The sequence below is a fragment of the Vipera ursinii genome (genome assembly GCF_947247035.1).
Source record: "Vipera ursinii genome assembly, chromosome: Z".
Taxonomy (NCBI): Eukaryota; Metazoa; Chordata; class Lepidosauria; order Squamata; family Viperidae; genus Vipera; species Vipera ursinii.
The window spans coordinates 89,081,363-89,105,014 of NC_139517.1; the positions used below are offsets into that span (position 1 = coordinate 89,081,363).

The window sequence follows — 23,652 nt, forward strand, 5'->3', positions numbered from 1 at the left end:
CTTGGTATTCAATTTTTCATCAAATTTATTTTTTTCCTGTAGAAAATTATTTTTGACATTGAAGAATATTCTCACAATTTAATTAACATTTTTAATAATATGTTTATAAAATTCTGCCGGCCATTTACACACACACACACACACACACACACACACACACACACAGAGAGTTCTGTACATATGCTTATATGTTAACCAAAGGCTTTTCTACTGTTTCCCTTTCTATCCCTTTTCCTCATCTGTCTTCCCATTCTCACTTTGCTCACTGTTCCTCAATACAGCACTGAAATTTTGTAAAGGTTTCCCATTATGAACTCCTATTTAGATGGAGTTGGTAGCTGATACCACTACTACCTGCATAATTAGTAACACGAGCTTACCACTTTTTCCCCTATCACCAATACCCCTTTAGAAACCATTTAACATTAAAGACTAGCTGACAAGGTTTTCTTTGGATGAATGATACATTATTTTTAAACATTTAATTCATGGGGACAGAGTTATAAAGAGAAGTTATATTATTTACAAAGACACTGGAAACTGCAGTATAGTTGTGGCATATATTATCGAGGAGAATAATTATCTGTGTTGTAATTAATTCAGGAATACATTTGCAGATTCTTTTACTATGGACACTCCAAATATATATTTCAAAACTCTTGCTCTTTACTGCAGAGAAATACAAATATTTGGAAGTAAATTACTGATCCTCTCTTCCAGTGTATACATTCAAAGGCCAACTGAATGAAAAAAAGTTATCAATAAAGTTCTTTGCTATGCCATCTTAAAGACACCTTCTAGGAAGGAGGTCCCATAGATCAAAACCAGTCTTGGCACTGAATAAATATATTTAGCTTGCTCTATATACCAGCATATACCATAGAGGACAGGAAGGCCTGGAGGAACATTGTCCATAGGGTCGCGATGGGTCGGACACGACTTCGCAACTAACAACAACAACAACAACAACATATACCAGCAATTTAATGTTAACCATGTCTTCCTGGAAGAAAGTCTCAGGGAACTAAATCCTCCAAGGCTTATTCCCTAGTAAATTCTAGTACTGCAGACTTTCCTTTTTATACAGCGTTAAGCTAAAGGCTTCATGGAAGAAGTGAAGTTGAAACTAGATTTATAGCCATGGCAAGGAATCACGCCCAACAGAAATTTAGAAATCCAACTGGACCATATGGAAAAAAAGGAGAAAAATATACAGTGTCAGCTAATGAACCCTACAAAGTGATGGAAACAGCTGTATGCTTTTCTTTAAAATAACATTTTCCTCACTGAAGTTTCCAGAAAAATATTTGAATTCCATGCTGGGGACTTGATGGGCTGTGACCTATAGAGGGAGGGAAATGGAACCAAAATGAAATGGATGGATCAGTTTATCCCTGTGACAATCATGCATATTCATAAATATTTTACAAGTGCAACGTTCAAGTCACTAAATTTTATTGCCACATTAATGTGACTTGCAAATTTATAGCACAGACATTTGTGGATTATATGAGAACAATGTCAGCAAAAAATGTTATGTTTTGAAGAGTTATCTCAGATATGCTGCATCCTAAGTGTGTATTTATTTATCTGTGTGATTAAATATCTGCTTTGCTTCTAGTATCATTCTACAATTTATCAGATATTAATTCCATTGCAAAGAACAATAAATATCTCTGATACAGCACACTTATATTATCAGGCAATATTTTTATGTGTAAGAAGCATAAGAAAGTATGCAGAAGAGTCATATAGAATGAAATTATTTTCTAGGATCTTGACATATTTTGTTATCAGTATTACTAGACCTTTAAAATGATAGTCAAATAAACTGAAATCCACCATAAATATTTCAAAATGGAAAGTACAAGAAAAACAATACTTTTAACATATTAGAAAGGGAATTCCAACGCCATGAGTAACTAAAATTATGTCAGGGACATAAAGATTTAACTGATCTGGTAGGCCAGGAAGAAACGTAATCTACAATTAATATGGCCCAAAAATATAATATCACTAATAACAGGAATACAAGCATTAAAATATATTCCAAATTATTATCTATTTATTACTTTATCAAGCCCGTTGATTCTATATAGACAAATGTTCACCATCTTAACTAGTGTCCACCAGAAGCCCATAGCTTTTTCAAGGACATTCCAATAATCGTTATGAAGATATTCATGCACCCTCTCCGTTCTCTTCCCCTTCTTCTTTTTTCAATCTTGTCAAGCATAATAATTTATTTTAGTCCACCATCTGTTAGTATCACACGATGTGGTGGAAAGACAAGTATCTCCTTTGACCCTGTGGAGTAACTTTGGTAGGTGCAAAGGTCATCCTTGCTGGTAAAGTTGAAAAAGGAATGGGAAACTAAAAATAAATCAAAACAGAGCTAAAAGTAGGTGAGAAACTGGGGGTATGAGGAAAGTCAATGCACCTGGAGAAGGAGCTCCAAAATTAACTTCATAAGGCAAAGGGAAATAACTTTTGACTTTTTGTGAAGAAAACTGTACGCTTATTGCTACTTGTCTAGCTTCCAGCAAAATAGATAAGGACAGCTTAGATGGATTATACGTGATCAGAAAGTTTCTACTTTTAGAAATAATTCTAAACATAAAAGTCAAAAGTATGAACAACAACCAGGCATGGTACATATCTAAAAACGTTTGCATATGTCTACAACTAAGAAAGATTTCCACCCTCAGGAAGCAGCTTGCAAGCACTGTTCCTTTAACTATTCGTAGTCTCAGACTCAATAACAATATTCAGCAGTGGTAGCTTTGGTTTATTTATTTAATTAAATATAAATATAAATATAAATATATGCTATGAAAAGACCAAAAATAAGCATAAGTGAATTGGGGAATGCCAATAATATGGTATGCATTTGAGAAAATAATATCCGGTTAGATAAGAGCAAGCATTCAGTTTGAGTCAATGGCATCTTAGATCTGTCAAAAGGGATTATGTAGGTCTCATAAATTATAATAGTTGTGTCATCCCTAATGGGTTGTGGTATCCTTAGGTCAGCAAAGAAAAAAAGCAATGCTAATAAATAAACATATATGTATAAACATATATGTAGCAATCCCTTCAACATATTTTCATATGTCTTGTAAAAGTAGATGTTAATATCAATATGGGAACCTTAATACAGTAGCTGTCAGCTGTCTGACTAGTGAACTCAAAATCAAGGAATTTTCAAGTCTTTGGAATGCCATAAATATAAAACTTTATTGAGTACACATTTCAGAACTGAAGAAGTAAAACCATCTCTATTTCCCCCCCTGAAAATCTGCCTAGTTAACAATAGCTTTTCATAACCCCGCACCCACCAAGTGTTCACATTGCCCAATCATACATCTTTGGTTTGTTATGAGAATGGTCCACTTCTCTGTCAGACACCTGCGTTAGTGACCTTGACATTCTTGTACGCTGTCACATTCCGTGGATGCTTCTTAGAGTCCTGCTTCCTTCCAGGCTTCCTACCCCTCCCCCCTATTTCTATGGCAAGTTGAGTAGCAATAGATGTTAGCAGGCATCTTAGCAATTCAACCTTGACATGCCGCCCCCCTGAAAGAAGAGTAGACATAGGACAACAGTAAGTATAATTAACCAGACATTCAAACATCATCCCCTTGGATGGTGGGGGTATTTATCATGAACCTTTCTTATTTATCTGTCAGCCTTAACATTATATGCTCTTATCCATTCAGCATCAGTTAAGAGGTAAACTTTCCAGTGGACTAAGCAGTGTAACTTCCCCTAAACATTCTTGAATCTAGTATTTTCTTAATGCTTCTCACCACTAATATAGGACAAGGAAGTTCCTCTCCACCTGGTCTTAAGCTTAGATCTTCTAAACAATTTCAACAAACTCCAATGGAATATTAGGTGGACTTGCTTCAATTTTTTCGGCAATCATAGTTCAACAGTTGTAGGATTAATGACTTTCACAATTGAGAAAGGTCCTATGTACTTAGGACTCAGCATAAGATACTTAGTAGACAGGTGCACCTGATCCCCAATCCTATAGATCTCTTGAGGAACCCTCTTCCGGTCAGCTTGCCTCTTATATGATTCCCTAGTCTTATCCAATGCCTTCTGTACCTCCCTCCATGTAGTTTTCAGGTTATCCAACTAATCAGCTAAGGACAACGAGGAGGAAGGTTCCCTCAGAAGTTCTGACATTGGTACAAAATCCGCTCCCATAGTGATTTTGAATGGGGTGAACCCAGTGCTACTACTGTATATACAGAATTAATATATCTTACTTCAGCAAAAGGCAGACCAATCAGTCTGTTGGTAGTTCACATAGCAATGCAAGTATTGCTCTACCATTGAGTTAGCTCTCTCAGCTGATCCATTAGTACTTGGATGTAACTCAGAATTAAGGTCCTGTGAGGAAACTATTAGTTTGATAAACTCTCACCAAAACTTTGTGGTAAACTTTCCCCCCCTAATTAGAAATTATATGCCTTGGGACTCCAGGCAGTTTACCGTATTTTTCGGACCATAAGACGCACCGGACCATAAGATGCACCCAGTTTTTAGAGCAGGAAAACAAGAAAAAAATCTTTCTCCTTTTCTCTCTCTCTCTCTCCCTCTCTTTCTCTCTCTCTCTTTCTCTTCCTCCCTCTCCCATTGTCCCTTCCTTCCTTCCTTCCTTCCCTCTTTGTCCTTCCCTCTCTGCATTAGAGCAGTACCTGCGGAGGCGGCCCTGCAGCCCAGCTTTCTCTTGCAGAAAGCAAGCTGAAACGGAGTGAGGGAGATTGCCAGAAATGCGAATTGGCCGATCTCGTGCTCCTGCAAACTCTCTCACTCGGTTTCAGCTTCCCTTGCTACAAGAGAAAGCAAGCTGAAACGGAGTGAGGGAGATTGCCAGAAATGCAAATCGGCTGATCTCGTGCTCCTGCAAACTCCCTCGCTCGGTTTCAGCTTCCCTTGCTACAAGAGAAAGCAGGCTGAAACGAGGCAGATTGCAGCAGCGTGAGATCAGCCGATTCGCATTCCTGGCAATCTCCCTCACTCCGTTTCAGCCTGCTTTCTCTTGTAGCAAGGGAAGCTGAAACCGAGCGAGGGAGAGTGCAGGAGCGTGAGATCGGCGTTTCTCAGCACGTGCAGATTCGTGCTCCACTTGCAGAGGTTGGGGCTGGCCATATGGATCACCTTCGGACCATAAGACACACCCTCGTTTTCCCCCCCACTTTGGGGAAAAAAAGTGTGTCTTATGGTCCGAAAAATATGGTATATATATGCTGCACGAACAACTTGGCCAAGGTTCAGGCTGATGGGAGTTTCAGGCATGCCACAAAATGTGCTTGCTTCGAAAACAAGTCAATCACAGTCCAAATTACTGTATTTCCAGAACACTCAGTTAGTTCCACAACAAAGTCCATGGCTATCTCTTCCCACGGCTTTGAGCTTCAACCCTCCCTCTTCCATATTTAATAGTTCTGTGATAGGTAAAGCTATCTGTGCAAAGTAAAGGATGAATTGTTGGTAGAAGTTGGCAAACCACAGAAAGCTCTGCAGTTGCCTCCGGGTTCAGGGGGCTTCACTTTCCCAAGATCTGTTTCTAACCCCCTGCTTGATATCCAGTACTCCAAGTAGTCCAAACTAGTTTTGTGGAAATTGCACTTGGATAATCTGGCATAAAATTTAGCTTTCAGTAATTTCTGCAGCACTTCCCTCACTAGCTTCATGTGCTCTTCTATGGTCTCAGAGTAGATGAGAATTTTACCAGGTAAACCAGCACCCTTTGTACAGGTGTTCATGCAATACCTCATTAATTAGCTGCATGAACATAGCTTGTGCTCCTTGTAGTCCAAAGGACCTCACTTGGAATTGGTAGCACCCTAAAGGGCAATGAAAAGCTGTCTTCCATTCATCCCCCTCTTTGAACCTCATACAATAGTACGCCTTTCTCAAGTCCAGCTTGGTGAACACCTTCCCTTTGGACAAGTGCTCCAGCATGTCTTTCATGACAGGGAGGGGGTACATATTCTCTACACAAACTCCATTAATCCTTCTGAAATCCACGTACAACCTTAATGATCTATCCTTTTTCTCCTTTAAGAGCACCGATGCCATTTTGGATTTAGCAGGCTGGATGAAACCCCTAAGTTCTTATCCACAAAGGTTCGGAGCTCCTCCATCTCTCCTGGGGTCAGCCTGTGGGGCAGGAAGGAGGGACTCTGGACTTTAAACATGCGTATACAACATTGCCTCATTTCTCCAATATCATCTCCTTGGTTTCAACAGTACAGAAAGATTTAGCAGCTGGGTTTTAGTCATATAAATACTGTAATAAAAAAGAATAGAAATAGATGAAATAGCAAAAAACAGTGTGTCTGATTCATGAAGTACATCAGAATATTAATGTTCTGATAGTCAGAACCAAATAATATTCTATTCTATGTTTTAACAGATTATCAGGTAAAAGGCAAAAATGTTTACTTAACAGTATGTCTTACTCTAATCAATGAATCTTACAACCAAGTAAGTGCACATAGATTAGAGCCTAATGTTCTGAAATCTTAAGTTTACTTTCTTAGGGCACTACAGATTTGTAGAAACAAAGTACAAATTAAAATGTATTGAATCTACAATTATCATGATTAACTATAGTTTGATGTCTACTAACACACTGCAATAGTCTCTCTCCCACCAATTCCATGAACACAGAACTACTTCATTTTATTGCCAGCTATTAGGAGGAATTATAGGTCACAAAATACTATGCAATGTCTAAAGCCTACTAGGAATTCAGTTTCTGAATTTGTGAAAAATTTAGAAGAAAGGATGTTTGTCTATCAGTCTGTTTACCTAAACACCAATTTATTATATCACCCACTAGTAAGAATTCTCTGGGTAGCACACAGTCAATTAAAACAGCATATATATTGTAAACTGAAGACAGCTGCAAATTTATGTATCTGATCGTTAAGCAGAGTGCAATCCTTTCAAGATTAAATACTATTTAATTGAATATCACTTAATTGCACACATAAACCATATAGTTGTCTGGATTTTCAATTTATTAGCTCTCATTCAGTCCAATCCTGCTCAGACACTGGTTCAGGATATTGAGATACCAGAATCAGGATTTATTTAACATGAAAGGAAAAAAAATAAAGGCAAGAACAAAAGGGCCAGTTTGAGGAAATGAGCGTATACTTGAAATGTTTTATATGGCAGAATATGGGGATATGTTAATTAAATAATCCTTGGTTTGTATGAGAACATTATTTCTGTTTGTCCCAAATCAAGTAGCAGCACCTTACTGTACTTAGCTGATCCCAGGAATGTCTTTGTGATACATGTAAGATAAAAAGTCAAGATGGAGGCTACTATCATTTAAGTGCAGAAGTACAGCAGCAATAGAATGAAGCTGGAATTTAGTTAGGGTATATCTTTACCATCCTTTTCCTTGCTGAATACAAATAGAGTGGTCTTTAGTGAAAAATCAAATAGATCAGTGGTTGCAATGCTAAAGGTTAACTAACACCATTACAGAAATACTAGAAAGCAAGAATATATTTTGATAATTCAAATTTCTCTGTAGGAAATATGGTTTCTGTTGTATTAATATACCTATTACCAAAAGTTCAGAAAATAATAAAATAACAAAGCTTGGAATTTGTACTGACATAGTGCAGTGATGGCGAACCTTTTAGAGACTGAGTGCCCAAACTGCAACCCAAAACCCACTTATGTATCATCAGGTGCCGGGTGGGTGTGGCCCATTGGGTGGGCAGACTGGGTGGGACTAAAAAGTTCAATCAATTCCAACTTTGTGAGATCTTTTTTTCCCTGCGAGAAGTTGAAATTGATTGATTGATTGATTGAACCTTTTTTTTGCACACGGTGGCAGAGGCCTAAAGTGAAAAGGTTTCATAAAACCCAGCTGAAGGCCTAGGATGGGGCGACGGCGCGCGTGCCCACAGAGAGGTCTCTGCGTGCCACCTGTGGCACCTGTGCCATAGGTTCGCCACCACGGACATAGTGTATTGATACTCTAATCCATGTGCACTTAGACTTAGGTAATACTTAAGAAGCTAATTATGTGTAGTGGTTTAGGCATCAGGTTAGAAACTGGGAGACTGAGAGTTCAAGTCCAGCCTCAGGCAGAAAACTAATTGGGTGACCTTAGGTCAGTCACAATCTCTTAGCCCTAGGAAATATGGCAGACAATAGCAGACCATTTTTGAAACCTTGTCAAAAACTGCAGGGACTTGTCCAGGCAGTTGTCAGAAGTTAGCAATAACTTGAAGCCACATACACATACATGTGTACCTGTTCATGTGTGTGTGTGCATACACACACAAACACACACACACACACGTTCAAACTTTTCTTGCAAAAGGAGTACAAAATTAATTACCAGGGTAATCCGTGTACTGCTTAAAAATTCTCTGCTTATGGTTATTGCACTACTGAGTCCCTTGAAATACTTGGCACAGAATGCAGAATTTCAAACCATAGCTCCTTGAAGTGTAATATATGAAAATGATAGACCTAATCTCATTTCCACTGAGGTCAATGGGAAAGCTGCCATTGTCTTCTATTACAGAGAGATCTGGCAGTACAAGATAAGAATTTTAGTTCCCATTAATTTATAAAATGAAATCACCCTGTTGGGCCATGAGAACTAGATTTACATCTTAACTGTGTTGGAAACGATATTACTTTTAGTACAAATAACTGCAATTATAAAATTGTTTTCATACTTGATTATGATATATGTACCAACATCATTGATCAAATACTTTGGCTACCAAATGAAAAGAGTGGACTCATTGGAAAAGACCCTGGTGTTGGGAAAGAATGAGGGCAAAGGAGAAGGGGACAGCAGATGATCAGATGGTTAGATAATATCATTGATGCAGTGGACGTGGGTTTGGGCAAACCCCAGGAAACAAAGCAGGACACGGGGGGCCTGGTATGTTATGGTCCATAAGGATGCGAGGTGTCAGACCTACCAACTGAAGAACAAGATTATTTTCCTTATTAGTTGTGAAATGATTTGTACTGATATTGTCCAGAATCAGGATTTAATCAGAATTTATTGCCTTTGCTAGACATTAATCCATGCAACTAGCTTTTTCAACAATCATTAGTCTGCATAGCAAAGCTAGTTTTATCAATAAAGATCTGCTTAGCAAGGATGGCACATATGTTCAGATATGCTAGAAAGCAACATATTAAATCTACTTTATTTTCCTTACAGATAAAGTTATCCTCAAATATCTTTTAGATTGCTTGTCTTGTATCTTCATTATAAATTCTAGTTTCTGCACATTTTAAGTAATTTTATTATTTTTATAATAAAAATATGTTTTTTTTTGAAATCCAGTATGATCTTTTTTGTGAATGGAAGGTCCTGTGAACTAAATTCAGCTCTTTCTATATGTTTATAGAATGGCTATGCATATACTATACGTCAAGCTTCAAAGAAACTTGGTATTCTGCTTCAGCCATTGTTGTTTCTTGGCTTGCCAACAGACCCAGAGGGGAGAGGAGATGACTGGAATGCTCATTGTAGGTGTGAGCGGTCCATCATAAGAACCAAGGTCATCAGAGAACTGTTAGCTGGGAACTGAAGATTTTCTCTTAACAAATGTCTGACACTTAATTGTGGAATGTGACCTGAACTATTAGGGAGGAAGGGAGGTTTTATATTTTTAATTTACTGTTCTGGGACCATTTTAACCAGAGCTCCTTTTCTATTCATCAGTGCCGATATGCTGTACTCAATAAAGTTTTGCATTAGAGATTGGAATGTCTCAGCTGTGCTTACTTTGTTTGGATCATCAGTTGGAACCTTGATACTATATATGTGTACGAAGAGATTTTATTATTGAAGTAAAGTGGAATGCAAGCATTACAGAAAATATATTGCCATGATCTTTGTCTAAAATGAGGAAAATTCAAGGCTTTGCTTTGGTGTCAATACAAAATGCAGAATTCTATTTAAATGTTTTAATTTGTCCATTTTTGTATATTCAGGGTGGTTTCCTTCTTCTCTGACACTTTCATTAACTTTGGTTAAAGTAATACATCAAAGGCAGGAAGCAGAATTTTATACAATATTAATTGAAAATATCTACTGATATTAAGAAACATTAATGTACTTTTTCAAAAGCCTGGCATTCTTCATTTGATAAATTGTATTGCCAATAAGATTAAGAAGTTATTTTTTTTAATTATTGATTTATTTTGATTCCTTAATTTGGCTGACCCAACATAAAGCATTTTTATCTCCTATTCATAGTTTCTACAAGTTTCATTACTAACATCATTATATTGAATTCCAAAATACATATCCAGGAGAATAAATGTTAAGTATTTACATAGAATTCTATATTTTTATTGACAATAGCACTTAGACTTATATACCGCTTCACAGTGCTTTACAGTCCTCTCTAAGCGGTTTACAGAGTCAGCCTATTGCCCCCAACAATCTGGGTCCTCATTTTACCGACCTTGGAAGGACAAAATGTTGTGTCAATGTTGACGCAGTGAGAATTGAATTGCCGAACTGCTGGCAGCCAGAAGTCAGCAGAATTAGACTGCTGTATTGTATTCTAACTACTGTGCCACCACAGCTCAAAGAGGGTTTCTTGAATGACTATATGGGGGTACTTTGTCCATGTATGCAAGTCGTAATGATCTAAGAGAGAGCCATTCAATTGGTACATGGTGTATATGTATATGTATATCGTCCAGTGCGCTCACACAGGGAGGGCCTCCTCAGGGTGCCGTCGGCTAGACAATATCGGCTGGCGACCCCCAGGGGGAGGGCTTTCTCTGTAGGAGCGCTGGCCCTGTAGAACCAACTTCCCCTTGAGCTCCGGATGGCCCCGGATCTCCGGTCCTTTCACCGCGGCCTTAAAACATTTCTTTTCCATCAGGCTGACCTGGACTGACAGGGATTTTTAAAATGTTTTTAACTTATTATTGGGGCTGCTAGTTTAATTCTTTTTTTTTAACTTTTGTATTATTGTATTTTTATTGTTGTTAGCCACCCTGAGTCCTTCGGAAGATAGGGCGGCATATAAGTCCCAAAAATAAATAAATAAATAAATAAATATTCCCTTCTTCAGACCCTGAAGAGCACATACCAACCTGCAATTGATGAACAGTTTGAACAGGAATGGTTCATCTGACTGGAAATGGCAAATGTAACTGACATATCATTCTACTGAGCAGTAGCTCAATCAATTTCACAATTTAAAGTGGGCAATAATACACAATGGATGCTCATTTGGAATATCAAAGGCAGGTTGTTATAGGTATCCATTTTTTTTCTAAATACTATGTAGGTTGCAAATATCTCAAACACAGCATATGTTTTCAGTGCTCTGATAGCCAAAGTAAATTAAAGCGGACTATTACTGAATTACAAGACATAGGAAGAATCAGGACCTGGCTAATCATGGGTTAATGGATAGGTCCCATCCAAAACCACAGTAGATATAAATGCTGGCACTTCCTGCCTCAAGGCCCATAAAACAGAAACCACAGATTTAGTAAAGAACCACAATTTTAATGGTCATCTTTTAATATAAAGGGTTGAATAAATAGAATATTATATTTTCACATGTGCTTGTTTTCCCAGCAGTATACTGCTGTGAAACGTGTTTGAAAACTTTTAGTCTTTTGACTCTGCTTTAGGGACACTCCATCAAAAGTACGTGTATGAGAAGCTCTTTTGTTAACTGAATGATCTCATTGTAAACTACATGATATTCTGACATTTTACACTAAAACTAAATTTGCATGGAGATTTTGCCAAGATTCCTTAATTTCACAAAGTAATAATTCACAGTTTAAGCCAACTCTCACAGGCAGAAATTAAAACAAAGTTTTGTTGTAGCAGACTTGAATGCAAAGTATATTAAAAACAACTTCATGGAGATACTTTGATGTATGATGACATTATATAGAAAGATGTTTTGCACAAAGATTTTTCTAACTTTGTGAAGAATTTTATCATGAAAATAGCTTTGTCTATCCAAGGTTATAGGTTGTCCTGAAGCCATAAGCAACTCCTGCATTTGAGTTATGGGACTGTCTAAAACATGAATGCAAACACCCCAAAAATAAAGTTTTGCAGAATTCAAAGTTATAAAACCTGATTGGATGGGATTATAGCAGAATATAAATATAATAGATATAATAAATAAATAAAATAAATATCTATTACAGTGGTGGCAAACCTATGGCACGCGTGCCAGAGGCGGCACTCAGAGCTCTCTCTGTTGGCATGCGCGCCACCACCACCAGCAGCAGGTCCATCAGGCCTCCACTGCTGCCCGGAGCAGGAGCCCTGCCCAACACAAAGGAGGCGAAGCAGCCGACTAGCAAGCTCGAGTAGAGATGATAGAGCAGAGGTCAGCAACCATTGTCGATTGGTGGACTGGAAGAAAAGGGAGGGGGAAGCATTTTACATGCATGCGCATGCACACAAGGCCGCAAGCATGCACGTGCTGCAAATGGGGCGGGGCTAGTGCCCGTGTGATACTCACTAGCACTGCCCCGTTCTTGCGTGTTGCAGCGCCTTGCAGCACAGTGGCCCATTTTTGTGCCCCTGGTTTTTGCGTGCCAGAGGCGGCACTGCCCCCCCCCCCTTGAGGGCACCATAATGCTGATGCACCCCTGGCACTTTGCAATAAATAAGTAGGTTTGGGGTTGCGGTTTGGGCACTCGGTCTCTAAAAGGTTCGCCATCACTAAACTTACTTTCTTTTGGAATTATAAATGCAACAAGATAATATGTTTGTGTATTGTTATCCCTTTTCTCTCTCATTTTTTTATTAAGAAATATCAGAATAACTTTTATCCAAAGTATACAAGCACTACTGTTCTTGTGCAAATATTTTTCTGCTCAGGACACAGCCAAGAGGAAGAGGAAGATTTTGATGTGTACTTTCTTTGTGAATTTGGTGGATCTGCTCCTGACATTATTCTGCTTTATTATCATTTTGATGGACTCCCATCTTTGTTTTTACCCAGTTTGTCCAATAGTCAAATTTAATACAATTGTTTTTTACAATTCTCTGGTTTATATTTCTATTTGGAACAAATAGTAAAAAAATATTTTAAATATATTCAATAAGTAAATGAAATTATAATCTCACTAGATCAGGGGTGTCAAACTGCCGGCCCACGGGCCAGATGCATCATAGAGAAACTATGTCCACCCTATTGCCGGCAATGGCAAAAAAGTCACAACATGTCGCGAGACTTCACGTGACGTTGCGAGTTTGACACCCCTACACTAGATCATACTTGTACATATACGGTAATTTAAAAAAAAACTTATACATGTTGCATGTATATTCCTAAAACAGCAAAGTAAATTTAGGGCACTAAATGGTAGCATAAATATGAACATAAGCATATATTTCTATCCCTCCTATTCAGTAACACAGAAAAAGCAGGGTTTTCCCCCCTGTGGCTTCAAAATATCTAGAAAGTTTACATCCTTCCTTGGAAAGTCTCTAAATTTTAAAACTCAAAATACATTAAATATTATCAGACGGATCAGATGCAGACAGTATAAAAGATGCAATGGTAGATAACAGCCTCAACCTCCCAATTTCTGATCCCGCAATGCTGAGCTGGGAGGACTGCAAGTCAGCTTTTGCTGCAGTTCAAATGCAGGATTTTAATTAATTAAATAATTAATTAAGAGGACCATCACAATATCCCTGTGTGTTCTGGGACTGCAATTGCACAGCCAACTCTTCAGAGATTTGTGGAATATTTAGAGAGATGGAGCTTCATTTCCGAGGGGAGAAGATTATACAAGGTGGGCACCATGGAAGAGTTTGTCTCTCTAGACCAGACACGTCAAACAAAAGGCCCGGGGGCTGGATCTGGCCTGCAAAGTGGTTTCATGTGGCCCGCGAAGCCATCCTGGAAACAGTGAGGGAATGGCCCCCACTGCCTTGGCCCTGGCCCAGAGACCCTCCTCCTGCCAGAGACCCTCAGATCTGTCCCACTCCTGCCCAGGCCCCCATAGGCACCCTTGATGCGTAGGCCATACACACTCTAGCCACGCCCACCCAATAGGTCACGCCCACCCTGGCCATACCCACCCGGCCCCCTGAGGGTAACCGCAATGCTGATGCGGCCCTGAATGAAATTGAGTTTGACACCCCTGCTCTAGACTGTCAAATGTAATTTCCTGACTCTGGGACTCCTCACATGTCTTTGTGTTATAGCTTCCATTTTTATTGTGCAACCTTGCTTTTTCCAAGTTCCTAACTGCACATCTGTTAAAACATCACATGGCTATTGCAAAGCCTTCTGTTCACTAAGAGTCCAGAAGGATTGAGGAACAAAAGCAATGATGGCATTAACTATGAGGTCAAATATCCCTTTTACATGCATCATGATGCTTTTAAAAAAGGGTGGGCCTTCCATCTTTTTTTTTTAAAAAAACTCAACTGTAATTCCTCCCTGCTGTTTGCTGTAGAAAATTACAGGTGTTGGAATATGAAATAGCACATTTGACAATAGTTCACTTGCTTCAATTAGTACATAATGCAAAAATAAGGCTTTGGAGTACTATGAATATAATGCATTGACAAAATTCTCTGCATTGATAAGTACTCTACATTGAAAACAAAAATGCTCTTAAAAGAGCCATTTATGTTTATGCAATAATTTATGTTTACTTTCATAAGAAGGCAAAAGAAAATAGACTTCAACCATACCAGGTTTAATCTATTTCTGCTGAAAAAGAAACATATATGGATAGATAAGTCTAAGAGATAGAAATATTAATGCTTGTACAGTGTCATCCTATTAATACTTATTTAAAAGAAATACTACTTTGGTAAGGTGTATTTATAGAGAGCAGGTCATACCTTAAACATTTTTCAAATTAGAATATTCCACATTAATATCAGCTATTACTATATTAATATTGCTATATTAATATATTGGAAAATGTTCAATCAGTCAAATGTTCAGCAGTTTTTAAAAAAAAATAAAATGTAATGTACAGAATTAGAAATGGCAGTGTGGGCATTTATTTAAAACAGTTATTATGATTTTATTTGAAAGAATTCTTTCATTTCTGCAAGGCAGATTTTGTAAGTCATGCTTAAAAAATGGAAAAAAGAATTTAAAGGCTAGCAAAGAAAAACAGCCATACCTTGAGATACTTAGGCCTCAGTAATTACATTCATTAGGTTTTTTTTTCAAGTCATTAGGCACAACTGTAAGAACAGACAAAACAATTGGCAGTTAGTCAAAGACCTTCAGAAGCTACTATATAATTAAAATTAATTTGGTTAATTCTATGCACACTCATCTGGGAATAAGACTAATTCAGTAGCTATTGTATATGCTGCATAAATTCAAAGACTGTCCATTAAATCATAAGGCACATACTACTCGTTGAATAAGCAGCTCGCCAGAAATCCTATAGAATATGATGATCAGTAGCTCCTGTTGACAGAGTCAAATTGTATTAATTTAACTCAAAACATAACACAGAATATCAAAAATTTCAGAGGTAATCCACTGGACAAGCAGCAAAATAGCATGGATCTATCATGTTGGCTACTCTAGATTTTGTTAAACATTTCAATGTCATTTTTGTGTTTGATTGGCAGTACACATTTCTATAAAATCAAGGTACTCAATATAAGTAGACATTCAAATGATGGATTTTTCATTTTTCCCATCAGAGTCACAATTTCAGAATAAGAAAGCTGTAAATATTAGTATATTCAATTACTAGACACTTGACATTACAGTATTTTCATTTTTAAAATGAATGTCAATGATTTTTGAGTTATCCGAGTCTATTTCTGTTGAATCCAGTAAGAGAACACAGCTGTCTTTTATCTATATCCCAACATATTCTGCTTTTTTAAGGGATGACTTTTTTTTAAAAAAGATACTTCTCCAACTTACAGGGATCTCCATTCCTTTTATAAACAAGGTATCAACAACTCTCCCATTTACATTTAAAACAGAGAAGCTCCTTCTGACATAAATAGCAAGATTTCACTTTTAAATATTGAAAATAATCCTCTTCCCCTTGAACAAGGAACTATTTCCAAAACCTTTGAAAAAATTATGTAATTCTAGAAATCCCCATGCTATTTTGGGGATAGCTGCAAGTCTAAGGGGAGGCAACTAGATAACAGCTTCAGTTGTTTTAAATCTTAGAGGCTAGCTAGAAACAGTATGCAATCATGAATTTTCGTAAATGTAACTTGCACTCTTGGAGATAATGATAGATTTTATTCTGATAATTGTTTCAACTCTTGTCAACACAATTTCAAGAACAGAATGTTTATTACATAACCAGGGCCAATTTGCGGAATTCAGCACTTTAATGCAACTGTTTGGAGGGATCTCTATAAATAGAGTAAGAGTAAGAGTAAGAGTAAGAGTAAGAATAGAATAGAATAGAATAGAATAGAATAGAATAGAATAGAATAGAATAGAATAGAATAGAATAGAATAGAATAGAATATTTTTTATTGGCCAAGTGCAGGTGGACACACAAGGAATTTGTCTCTGGTGCATAAGTTCTCAATGTACATACAACAACATTGTGATAAATCATAAGATACCAAGAGGAGAAGATAATAGGAAAGATGAGAAGGGTAACAGTAATATAGCCCTAATATATGGGTAAATATTCTTAGTCATAAGACACTATGGAAATTAGGTGTTTAGTAGAGTGATGGCATGGGAAAAATTTTTTGTGTCTAGTTGTTTTGACATGCAATGTCCTGTAACAAAGTTACCCACAAAATAAAATCATGTTTAAAGTTAGGGGAATAATCCCATTAGTGCAAGCTGCCTATTAGATAATACATAACAGTGCTGATTTATGAATGGATCTGGACCTTCAAAAATCCATTCAGCCCAGTCTACCCATTGGTTAACACAGAGGTGCATTAGCTAATAGGTACAATTGCTTGCTTAAAAATCCTGTGAGATGCTTTAGTCAGCAGGCAAGTAGACCATTTGAAAATCTCATTGACCTTGAACTATTCAGTGGCTAACATGGAACTGTGGTAGCTTGTAGGTGGATTTCACCACCAGAAAATTGTTTTTCAGCTGAGACAAACACAAGGGACTCTGTTCTGGGCAGAGCAGTGGAAGCAAGCAATCAGTGCAAGGAAGAAATCTAGCAAGATAACATCCCTTAGTCCCCAGTTAGAAAGAATAGTATAAAAAATATCACAGCTACCTAGTGAACTACCAAGGATATTTTTGTTCGGGAAGCAAGAAGCCCAGAATTTACAGATTAGAACACAGGTTCTGACTTATTACTACTGCAAAACATGAAAAATCTTCATTCCCCCCCCCCCTCATCCTCCAATTGTAGCAATATTGACCACTACGTAATAAATGCAATAAATTACAAGTGTAACATAGCATTTGTTGGCATAGTTCCATCCATCCAAGAATAATTTCTACATGGTAAGCTACAAGGTAAACTCAAATCACATAGGATACCATGTGAAAATAATAATAATAATAATAACAATAATGATGATGATGATGATCTTGGAAGGACACCTTGGAGGACATCTAGTCCAACCCCCTGCTCAGGCAGGGAACCCTATACCATTTCAGGAAGCAGGTTGTTCCACTGGTTAATTGTTCTAACTGTCAGGAAGTTTCTCCTTAGTTCTAGGTTGCTTCTTTCCTTGACTAGTTTCCATCCATTGATTCTTGTCCTGCTTTCAGGTGCTTTGGAGAATAGCTTGACTCCCTCTTTTTTCTGGCAGCCCCTGAGATATTGGAACACTGCTATCATGTCACCCCTCACCCTTCTCTTCGTTAAACTACACATACCCAATTCCAGCAACCGTTCCCTATATGTTTTAGCCTCCAGTCCCCCAATCATCTTTGTTCCCTTCTCTGTACCCTTCCTAGAGTCTCAACATTTTTTACATTGTGGTGACCAAAACTGGATGCAGTATTCCAGGTGTGGCCTTACCAAGGCATTGTAAAGTGGTATTAGTACTTCACGTGATCTTGATTCTATCCCTCTGTTAATGCAGCCTAGCACTGTGTTGGCTTTTTTGGCAGCCGCAGCACACTGCTGGCTCATATTGAAGTGATTGTCCACTAGGACTCTGAGATCCCACTCACAGTTACTACTATTGAGCAAGGTACCACCTATACTATACCTGTGCATTTGATTTTTCCTGCCTAAGTGTAGAACCTTACTTTTTTCACCATTGAATTTCATTTTGTTAGATAGCGCCCAGTATTCAAGTCTGTCCAGATCCTCCTGTATTTTAAGCCTATCTTCTTGAATCTGGAGTATTGGCTATTCCTGCCAGCTTGGTGTCGTCTGCAAATTTGATGAGTTCCCCATCTATCCCCTCATCCAAATCATTAATAAAGATATTGAAGAGCACTGGGCCCAGAACAGAGCCCTGGGGCACCCCACTACACACTTCCTTCCATGTAGATGCAGTTCCATTGAGGACCACATGCTGAGTACGACCTGTCAGCCAGCTATGAATCCATCTGGTGGTAATGCTATCTAACCCACATTTTTCTATCTTATCAAGTAGTAGGTTGTGATCTACTTTATCGAATGCCTTACTGAAGTCCAAGTAAATTATATCTACAACATTCCTCTGGTCCCATAATTTTGTCACTTGGTCAAAGAATGCAATGAGATTTGTCTGGCATGATGTTTTTGACAAACCCATGTTGACTTTTAGTGATGACTTTGTTTCCATCAAGGTGTTCGCTGATTCTTTTCCAGAATCTTCCCACATATTGAGGTCAGGCTGATAGGTCTGTAGTTTCCTGGATCTATTTTTTTCCCTTTTTTGAAGATGGGAACCACATCAGCTCTCTTCCAGTCCTCTGGTAGTTCCCCAGTGCTCCAGAATCTTTAAAAAATATAGTCCAGTGGTTCTGAGATCACGTCTGCCAGTTCCTTGAGAACCTTGGGGTGTAATCCATCTGGTCCTGGAGATTTGAACTCGTCTAGGCTGGACAGGTGCTCACTTACCATTTTCTTGCCTATCTTAACTTGCGTTTCTATTGTTCTTTTATGGCACTGGTTTTGGTAGGTTGGACTGTTTTTTCCCTTTGTGTAAAGACAGATGCAAAAAACGAGTTAAATAGTTCTGCTTTCTCCCTGTTGCTTGTCACCTTCTTGCCATTTTCACCCACTAATATACCAATCATTTCCTTAACTTTTTTTTCTTGTTTTTTATATGTTGAAAGAAGCTTTTTTTGTTATTTTTTACTTTGGTCGCAAGCCTTAGTTCATTTTGAGCCTTAGCTTCCCTCACTTCATCTTTGCAGCCACGGGCTATATGCTGATATTCTGCTGATATTCTGCACATAACTGTGCCCCTCTTTCCACTTCTTATACTTGTCCTTTTTATCTTTCAATTTATCAGAGTTCTTTATGCAGCCATGCTGGTTTCTTTTGAGAGCTGTTATTTTTATTCTTTGTTGGTATTGTTCTAGACTGGGCCTTTATTATCTCACTTTTCAAAATTTCCCAAGCTTCTTGAGTTGTTTTCCCCTTTAGGATTCTCATCCATGGAATTCTTCCCAAGGTCTGGAAGACACCTGACCTCTTTTGAAACCTCTGTATCCTTTCCTAAATTTACATCCCTTAATTGAATCACCAACCAGAAGGTGGCTTCTTTTTTGGGGTACCTTTCTTTTCTTGCATGACTGATGTGTAATACCTGATTCGCACTTCTCCCTGTCAAAAACAAGTTCATGGTCCTCTGCTTATTTGAGTTATCATCACAACTACCTTTACCTGTTTCCATAATATCCCTATTAAGGTCAGCAAGGGCACTGTATCTGTTATGCAGGGACACAGCGAAAGCTTTGGGTTTATGGTTCACAGCTCCCTGCCAGATCCCACGGTTGTCCACACTGCCCTTCTCCTGCAGGATCTTTGTGGCAGAGGGGGCTGATAGCACGGAGGCTCAGTAGAGTAGAAGGGCTGAGCTGAACACCTAATTTCTGCCTGAAGAGCACAGATTACAGACCCTAGATAAATAATCTGCCCTTGTAGACTAGTGATTTGTGTATAGATAGGACATTTTCCCAGTTTGAAAAGAGTGCTGTGAGACAGCTGCAAAACAAGTGTTGCACTGAACTAAGCCAGACATGCTAAGATGAAAGGAATCTCAGATGCACTTGCCCTGAATGTACCACCACTATTTTTGATTTTTAGTTATGTGATTTGCACGCCGTTAGGCATGCGGGCCACTACTTTGCTCCTCACCCACCTTAACTCACAGTATGATTTATTTCTTTTCACAGAAGGGTTACCGAGGTAGATCATCTCTGGAAGGTCCCCTATGTCCAGACTGTTCAATTAATTCACAAATAAAGATTTAATAGATTTTAAATTTCAGTTCATGAACTTTCTTGGCAAGTTTTTGGCTTAAGTTTCCACACTTTAGCTTAATTGGCACTATATAGTTGCTGGAGCTTTAAGCTGTGATCTCCAATCCATTTAAGAAAGTCCTCTTACTTTCTATCGGAGTATTTTCATTTGACTTCAGATCCTTTCCTTTCACACAGCTAACAGTTATAATAATGTCAACAGGGAAAGTAATTTCAATGTAAATAGAGTATTTGTTGGTTTAGATGACATCTTAAATTGGTTTCTGAGGAGAGACTGAACAGTAAATTAAACTTAAAGTAGGATTAAGATTAGCCCCAAAGGTCAAAATTGCTGGATTGGATACTATTTCCTTGTTAACCTATTATGTACATACATGCTTCCCGAGCCTTTTGACAGAAATGTGTAAGCGAAAGTACACATTAATAGCTATTATAACAATTGGAGAGAGAGACAAACACAATACAAGTATTCCCTAGGCAGAAAGAATAGCATTTATTAACAATTAACACAAATATAAAAATCACTATAACCCACAGATACCATTACTGTATGACATTATACGGACCAGTTACTTAATTGCTTGAATGTGGGTTAAGTCAGTAATAAAATGGATAATAAAATACTACTGCTAGCTAAAATAGCTTCCTTGTCTAATTAAAGATAAGACGTGGAAGAAATACCAAACTATAGTTCAAGAAATGCAGAGAACATTTATTTTCATTATTTGATCAAAATGCCTATTATCTAGTTTTCTCTCCTATACATTAAAAAAAAGTAATAGAAAGCTGCTGAGGAATAAATCAATGAGAAGGAAGGTTATGTTCAATCCTTCATGCAGATTTTTCATTTCCCTATTTTCTTCAATGGATATTTCCATTTTTAAAGATGTGAGCAAACAAAATTGCTCATCCTCAATGTTTCCTCTCAAAGTGGGGAAAAATACAGAGTTAGAAACTAAGATTTTCCAGATATAGGTAAACTACTGTCAGGATCTTCACCATCTGCCAAGTTAACCAAGGTTGTTGTTGTTGTTTTTTTAAAAGCTTTCACCGTACCTGCACCAAATTAGATTGGCTTTCCACAATCTTCTAGTCTTCAGATTGTTTAAAAATTGCAACTCCTCAAATTGCTGGTACAATGGTACTTTCCAGTTTAGTGCCCTCCAGGTGTGTCAGAGTACAACTCTTAAAAAAAATATAAGCAATCATGGCACAAATGTTTATTGGAGATTCTGGGAGCTACAGTGCCAACTCATCTCAACAGCAGTAGGTTGGATAAAATTGCATTAAATTCCTAGCTAAAGGATTAATGGAGGTTGAAAGGCCAGTGGCTTATAACTGCTTCCTTCATATTAAACTATTAGGCTGGCAGCAGAACGAATGAAGAGAAGTAAGCTTCGCTGAGAAACCATATCAGCTGTCACATGGCAGTAGTCATTATATCAGGTTCATAGCAGAGAGACTGAAGGAGACAGGGCCACAATCAGCTGCAGCTTTATCACACTCCTATTTCCATCAGCTATCACTTGTCACCAGCCATTTCATCAGGGAAGTAAAGTGAAACAGAGCTATCATCAGCTCAGCTAAGAAGTCATCTTAATCAGGTTTCAGCATCCATCTTATGCCACCTGGCCAGCAGAACAGAAGGATTATCATAAGATTGTTGTATTAAGAATGTAAGCCTGAGTGTGCTCTTTGTTTTACTGTACCAATTATCAGTCCTTTTATGTTGGGTCTTATGTTGGGCCTTTTAAGAGTTCAAGACTTGAGGAACAAAATTGGTCTTTGTAAACTACGGTAATAATAGAAAGGTTTGTCTAACCAGGACAAAAATCCTAGATGCAAATACATATCAGACACTGCCATTAGTGGAACTGAATGAAAAGATCTTAATCAATTCATGACTTAACATAAAGGATATTTTTGGAATGTCAGAAGCTGTTAATGAACTATTGGGTCCTTTTAAAGATGGTTTGATAGTGATTAAGATGAAACAGGACAATTTTAAATTTCTACTGTAAGCAAAGCAATAATGAACATAATGAAGTGTGCTCTGAAGTGTAAGTAAAGAAAAAAAATGTTTTACAATAGTTTATTAAAATCAGATTAATACTTTTTCCATTAATTCCAGCAGCAAATAAATGTCCTTTGGTCCTCTGTGCAACACAGGATATTTATAAATTACCTATATTCATCCTATTTAAATTTGGTCTGCATGCATATGGTTACAATAACTATGCTGTTTATAAATTCTGGGAATTGTAATCTCAACATACGTGGAAGCGACCAAATTCTAAATTCAAACCTAAATATTTTCTTGATTGAAATTCTAGCAAATACTTCTGTCTGTAATGTCATGCTTTATAGATAAATGAACTCAATAAAAGGCATTCTTTCATTCTATGTGTATAGTATCTTCTCTATACAAAAGAATGGAATACAGAATTGTTGTGGAGAAAATAATGATTTCAGAATTAATCAATAATAGTATAATTAAGACAGGTTTTTTTTTGTTTTGAGCATGCTCAGCTCTAGAAACTATAAATTTGTTCCTTATTCATTCCTTCTAGGCCAGGGTTTCCTAAACTTTTTGACATCAAACTTCTCTTTAGTGTAACCTTAGTGTACATACGCCCCTAAAAATCAAATACCAAAATGAACAGAAATGAATAAGGAAAACAGTACAATGAAACTTTGGGAAAGTTTGGGCTTCCCTTAGATTGACTTCACCGCTTCAAGAACGGTACATCTCACAATCTGGGAAACCAACCCGTAGATTTTTAAGTGATTTTTTGAGATTCAGAAAGATTGCAACTATAATTAGAAAGCCATGACTTCGCATTAATTATAGAACAATAATCTTGCATTTTATTCCCCCCCCCCCCGATTATATAGATGAACGGGAGTGTGGAACAAATTGCTGCTTAAAATCAAAACAAAACCGAAAAAGCCTTCTCCTGCGAATGATGTTTTGGCTACTATTTCTTTACAAGCGGATTACTTTTTCCACTTTATTACAGACACAGAACCCTCCGCAGGTGGACAGAACGCTCTTATGCAAGTCCATTCAAAAGAAAATCCCGTTCGTCCCCAAAGGAGTCATTCTGAAAATGACATACCTCTGCAGCCAGGATAAATTCCCGATTGTTAAAACGTAGAATCCCAGATCGTGGCAGAAGTAGAAGACCGCATACCGAGTGGTGGGGAACTAAAACCGGGAAAGCATAATTCAGCCAATCAAAGAAGCGTCTTGCAT

General features: G+C 37.7%; 1 long non-coding RNA gene across 2 annotated transcripts; it reads right to left on the reverse strand.

Annotated features, from left to right (window-relative positions):
* Nucleotides 1-3,218: 3,218 nt before the first annotated feature.
* LOC310649801 lies at nucleotides 3,219-23,652 on the reverse strand. 2 transcript variants are annotated; one of them, XR_014494315.1, is made up of 3 exons: nucleotides 23,516-23,652; nucleotides 15,175-15,238; nucleotides 3,219-3,576 (listed from the first exon to the last, which is right to left on the reverse strand). It is a non-coding gene; the product is annotated as an uncharacterized lncRNA (long non-coding RNA). The 2 variants fall into 2 exon arrangements; XR_014494316.1 differs by lacking the exon at nucleotides 3,219-3,576 and adding an exon at nucleotides 14,675-14,747.